Genomic DNA, 6,893 nt, shown 5'->3' on the forward strand with positions numbered 1-6,893 from the left:
CATGACAAATCAGATGACTACACCTAGATTTCTCTCCTATAATCTGATTTCTTTGTGCATTTTAACGTGTAAATCTGATTTATTTCGTTTTCACGTTTGCACGCATGAGTATTAGCACGCAATATTAGTTAATATTCAAAGTAATTGCACTTTATTTTATGATCATTAATCAACCGCGATGCACTGAATACTAACGTAACAACAAAGGTTCATTAAATTATCTCCTGCGGTCGTCGTTGTTCGTTTGTGTTGTGGAGTTCAGTCTGCGGTTTCATTAGAAAAACAAACAACAGCACTCCCTCCTGGCCCGGCATGATAACTACATCGCTTTCACTGCTACTGCCGTTTCCGTGGAAACGCACATCGTTTTTTAAAAACCTTTCTGAGACCCCGTCGTGCAAATGGCTTCTTAAAGACCTGCCGTGGTGATGAGAAGCACTTCTCTTCATTATCCGAGCTTCTCGACACAAAACATGGAATTTAAACCTTTTTCTACTCATAGTACGTCAATCTGTGAGAAAAGAAGTAGGCTACACTTACAGTATTCAGAGTGAGAGTACAGCGATGAGTCTTCTCTGTTTGATGTTTTTTTTTTTATTGAAACACTTTGTGAAGCTCATCAGTCTTAATAATGGCCGGTCCTCTGGTGTCATTTCCTCCCCGCTGGTTTGAACTCCGACCCGCCTCCCCCGGTCAGATGTCGGCACCAGAACAGAACGCTGGATTCAGGATCAGTGTTGTGTCGTCGGGGAGCGCGGCGGCTCTGAGGATCAGTGGGTCGCTTCACCTCACAGGCTCGTTTCTGTCCCGACTCTGTTTGTGTGCGTTTCCCCACCCAAACAAATTCCTGCGCCCCGCCGGCCAGGTGCATTAGAGACTTAATTGAGTTGAGACGAGAGTGTGAAGGTGTCTCTGTGTTAACACTCCTGCTCGGCTGCATCCAGGCCTCAGTTAGTGGAACGAACCGGAGCTCCTGAAGTGTTTGTTTTGTAAAGTTTGACCAAAGTGGTGGAGAAAAGCAACAAGCTCCTTCCTTCAGGTCGAACATTAGACGTCGTTAAAGTGCTCTACGTAGCGAGACACTGTGTTCTGTGTATCGGCGCGTCTTCAAAAGTTTAAGTCTTACAATTCTTCATTTAAAGTAGAAGTTCACATAGTTGTGTAAAATGAAAAAAAGCTTTAATTAAAAGCATCCTGAATATTTTTTAAGTTGTTGGGAGGTAGTCACACACGCGCGCACACACACACACGCACGCACGCACGCACGCACACACACACACACACACACACACACACACACACACACACACACACACACACACACACACACACACACAGTGACCAGGATTAGATTGAACTTTTATCAAAGTACTGATACTTTTCAACAAATACTATGAATTCCAAAAGGAAGTCTTACGTTGAACACTACTTAATGTACCTGGGTTACTTCTGCAGCTTCAGAGTAAAATGTACAAATACCTTGTTTGCGCCTCTGGTTGCACCTTCACCAACATCTGACCAACGCTGAAGCTACGATCACGCTGCAGGAAAATGTGACCACATGTCAGATTTTCTGCTCACGAACGACCCGCATCCGATCTGTTTTGTGACCAGAATGAACGGATCCAGATTTTTGTGCAGCAGACTCAGGCCTCTGAGAAAACTGAGAGGTTTTGTGTCAGGGAATCTCCTTCTATATGTATTTCTCTAACAACAAACTCTTTGTGGCGTCGGAGGTTCTTCTGGGCACGAGGGTCACTTTGGGGTCGGATAACGTTCAGACTGCAGTGTGATGGAAGTCACATAAAATGTAGTTTGAACGATCACGCAAAGGAACTGGTTGTCACCGAGAAATTTGAATTGGGCATCAAGACCTCAGGTTGAAAGTAGCCTCAGTGCATCTGAATGATTATGTTCGGAAAAAATGAAGAAATCAAAATCTTGCCTTGTGTAAAGCCGTCAATAAGGAAATATTCATCAAAACAAATATCGCATATTAAAGTTTGAAAAGTAGATGAACAATAACAGTGTTTTCCTCCAGACTTGGTTGTCTGCCCATATGAACGCCCCTGTTCTCCCAATGTTAATGTTTATAGTGTATTGTTCTCTGCGCGCGTGTGTGTGTGTGTGTGTGGTTTCATTACAAAAACAAACAGCGCCAACTAGTGGCCCAACATGCTAACGGCGCACAGACAACTTGTCCATGTGGTTACAGACTTTTCGTACATGACACATTTTTTCAGCATTATTGATTTGAAGGATTTCAAAGTGTATTTGACACACAAATGTATATATATATATACATATACATATACATATACATATACATATACATATACATATACATATACATATACATATACATATACATATACACACACACACACACACATATATATATATATATATATATATATACACACACACAAATGTACAGGAAATCAGGGAGTGTTTCCCTACAAGCCTTATAGTCGTCCACCAAGATGCGTCTGGATCTCCGGGGACCTTCTTCACTCGCTTCACGGGGCCTCAAACTGAGCTTTTCATCAAAAAGTCATTCCTAAAAGTGCATTTACATGCACTTGGTCAATTTGTTTACCATTAAGGTAAACAAAGAGAAACAAAGCCATATGACACTATACTAAATATATATGGACATATACTGGATATATGAACAATATATAAGATATCATTTAGGAATAACAATATTCAAAAGTACATTGTACAGGATTGATTTATTATTTAAAATTCTGAAATCTCGTCCTACAATCCATGCAAACTACATCGTTTTACATGTTCCTGCTGTTGCCGTGTAAACGGGCATCGTTTTCACAGCATTGCCACGTTAATGTGAATCTTTGTTGTTGTGTGAAGGAGGCCTCAGTGCGTTTGTTTTTGTTTGCACGTGATGGTTGTATTTACTATTTATTATGTCAGCACTTGTTTTTACATGGGACCCCACAAACCTGAAACTAAATATACAACGGGGAAAGAACTCGAGTGAATACATTCAAACCCGTCCAAGTTCAAGTTCTGGTCGTAGTGGAGGGTCCAGAGACTCGGCGTGGCAGCGCATCAACATCGTCCTTCATCCATCAGATCTGTACTCAAGTATGCGTGTCGTGTTGATTTAAGTCCGACTGTCGGTCGATCGTGCTGATATTTGTCAGTTTGCTCGGGGATCGCTATGTGTAGGCCCAGTGTGGGGATGTGGGTTATCTGGGAACGGGCAAACACAGCGGTGGTCTGGAAGAGCACGTACAGACAGCCGTTATCGTACGGCTCCATCTGACACGTCCAGGGCCGCGAACGTGTCGCGCACTGACTCGCACGCAAACACTCGCACAGAGCTTCACTTTTCATCCCGCTCAATAGAGAGTGGCCCAGATTAAGCAACAACAAAGGACTGGGCTTCACCTCTGGGATAAGGGGGAGGGGGGGGGTCAGTCCTCCCTTGTAGACCTCTGCACTGTTTATTTGCACTGGAAGCCCAGACGCTGTGAAACTCCCACTCTGAGGCGCTGCACAAATACTGAGGCTATTTGCAGAGGTGGTTTTAATTCTTTGCAGAGCAATGATTGGCTCTTTCCACTCCCGTCTCTGCAAGAGCTTCACCAGTGGATTCCTTCAACCCACTGCGCCACCACCAGCACCACCACCACCACCACCCAAACCAAATCACACCGGCTGTAAAACAAATAAAACAATGTATATTTTAATGGCGTTAGTGGCCACTGAAGGCTCGAATTGTGTTTATTCTGCTTATGATATCACATTCTCTACTCAAACAAACACTCAGAACCGAAACCACACTTTCTATAGCGAAGAACCACCACTGGTCTCTGCTGCAGATCCGTCCGTCTGATCGACCAACCGACCGACCGATACTCTACTTACCTATCTAATGTTAAACTGAACAAGGCAAAAACCGTTTCACCGACCAACCAACCAACTTACAGAATGAACAATCAATAAACCAACTCAACTGAAATGACCAGCTGAAGTCTACCACATTTACCTATCTAGCTATGCATCGGCCAACTGACCAATATTGCTAGCTAGCCATCTACCTACCAACCTACAAACCTACCAATCCACCTACCTACCTAACTAACTACTGACCTACCTACCAACCTACCTACCTACCTACAAACCTACCTACCTACAAACCTACCAAGCAACCAACTTACCTACCTACCTACTGACCTACCTACCTATCAATCCACCTACCTACCTACCTACCTACCTACCTACCTACCTACCTACCTACCTACCTACCTACTTCCCTACCTACCTACCTACCTACCTACCTACCTACCTACCTACCTACCTACCTACCTACCTACCTACCTACCTACCTACTGACCGACCTACCTACCTACCTACCTACCTACCTACCTACCCTCCTACAAACCTACCAACCTACCATCCATCCATCCACAAATCATGATATGACGTTGCGCGTATAAAACCCGAGTTTCTACAGTGGTTCTAGTGCTGGTGGCGTTTCAACTGCTGCTCTTCAAAAGGCTCCTGATCCTCTGAGAGGACGAATCGTGTTCAGGGTGAAAACATGGAGATGCTGGTGATGGTGAAGCAATCAAGCTGCTCTCCACCGTGGTATGCGAGTCACAAATGAGGAGAGATTGCACACGGATTAAACTCTAATTAGTGCTTTTCTGCTTGTGAGAGTGGTCTTACCTTGGGTGAAGCTGTTTGTTTATCCACATGCATCAGATTAATGACTTCATCCATTCAGCCCCCCACCCCCACCCCCACCCCTCCCTCCTTCAGCCATGGCAGTCACTTTTCCTTGGAGTGGAAGCTAAGGCCTGTTTCCACAGCGGTCTGCATTGTGGGACGGTCGCAGCGGTATTGTGAAGCACCCACTGACTCGGGATTATTGACATGCTTTCACAGGCGAGTTCAGGCCTTGAAAGGCGACATTCCTCCTCACAATGGGCCCAGTGTGTTTCCCGGGGGCTGCAGACATGAATAGAGCCCCTAAGTGTATCACTGTGACTCGTCAGCCTGTAATCAATGCAAACAAGATGAAAGGGTCTTATCAAAAGAGACAAACACAGACATGAGCAGCGTCTGAACAAAAAAGGTGAAGGCTTTTATTTTTTTTCTGGGCTGAAGTCCTTACATCAATTCATCCTATTGGGGGGTTGTGATGGGGGTTGGGGGTGGGGTGTGTGTGTGTGTGTGTGTGTGTGTGTGTGTGTGTGTGTGTGCGTGTGTGTGCGTGTGTGTGCGTGTGTGTGTGTGTGTGTGTGGGGGGGGGGGGGGGGGGGGGGGGGGGGGGGGGGCTAGACACATCCATGTGGTGATCAAAATTAGATTTGCATGTCAATGAAAAATAGAACAAGACTTAGTTTGGATACTTAAGAAGAGTCAATGGAACCACAGTTAGTCTTTAGCAATGTTACTGTAAATAGCGCCTTGCTAGCTGAGCCCTTGTTCACAAGGTTTCAAATTAAAAGGCATAATTTAAGCAGTATTGTTTCAGGAAAAGTTTTTGTGTTTACACGGCAATGCATTGAAAATGATGCCTGTTTCATCGTAAACCTCAGAAACGCTGAAACTCGCCATTGTGAATGATTATAGCGTATTATTCTCTGCACGCGTGGACGCATGTGGGGTTTCATTTTGAAAACAACCAACAGCACCTAATAGTAGCTGCCTTTTCTGTGGAATCGGGCATCTTTTTCAAAACATTGCAGTGAAAACACGAACCTTTGCTCCAACAAAAAACACGTTTTCACTTGAAACGCTGTCGTGTAAATGTGGCCTTAAAAACCAACTCGCCTGTAAAGAAGAAAGTTGGAAGTGTCCATTGTTTGTCTTCACTGGAACATAAACACAGAATGGAAAAAGAAAACCTGAAAACTGTAAAACAGTCTAAAGCTTTGACCTCACTCTGATGTTTTGGACCCAACAGAGATCGTAATGGGGGCTCTCAGTCTTTCTAAGAGGCAATCTGGACGTGCTTCAGGTGACAAAGTTTGTGAGTGTCTGAATTAGTGGATGGTGAAGACATTAAGTCTGGGGTGTTACAGCACTGCCGATAGGACTCATATACCAGCAGGAAAGCAGAGTAAAAACACTCCATGGTGTAATTCAGTCATTAACAGACGACACTGGGTCACACAGAGCTGAATTTCAAACACACAAAGCAGATCTCGAGGAATTCCTCGTTTTAAAATCCTATCTGGCGATTCGCAGTAATCCCTCCTTAAAGCGGAAACCATCCTCCGCAAAGAAAACCTGTGACAAGTAATCTTATCAAAACACGGCTGTCCATCAGGGCGATTCGTCACGCGAGGAAAAGTAAACAGGAGCGAAGAAGAGAGGAAACACTGGAAGCTCATCACAGCGATCCCACTAATTCTCTCCTGTCATCTTTTAGTGAGCGTGGAGGTATTAATGCTCAGAACAGAAACCTCCGAGACAAAAGTTTTTAAACAAGCCAAAGGGGGCGCCAGAGAGAGGAAAAATCTCAGTGTCAAGAACATGTCTTTACCCAATAAAATTATTTAAGTGTAAAATATAAAAATATTAAAGATAATTATTCTTTAGAACAAATCCTTAAGTGTTACCAATACAACATAAACAGGCTATATATGAAGACCCACCAGGTATTTCATCTAAAAGCATATACGTAACGAGAAGCGTTTTGATTTTAATTTCCTTTGAACAATAATATCTTATAATGTAAAAAACTTTAAGAAATACGACATTCGACCAACAGGACAATGTTTTCAAGTGAAAGCTGAACATTTTCTGAGCAAAACGATGCTTTGGAACAGCTAACTACATACATTTTCAGTGTTAATGCTGTTTCCATGTAAACAGAAATCATTTTTCAGAATGTTGCCGTGTAAACAGAG

The sequence above is a fragment of the Lipophrys pholis genome, assembly GCF_963383615.2.
Source record: "Lipophrys pholis genome assembly, chromosome: 2".
In the NCBI taxonomy this organism is placed as follows: Eukaryota; Metazoa; Chordata; class Actinopteri; order Blenniiformes; family Blenniidae; genus Lipophrys; species Lipophrys pholis.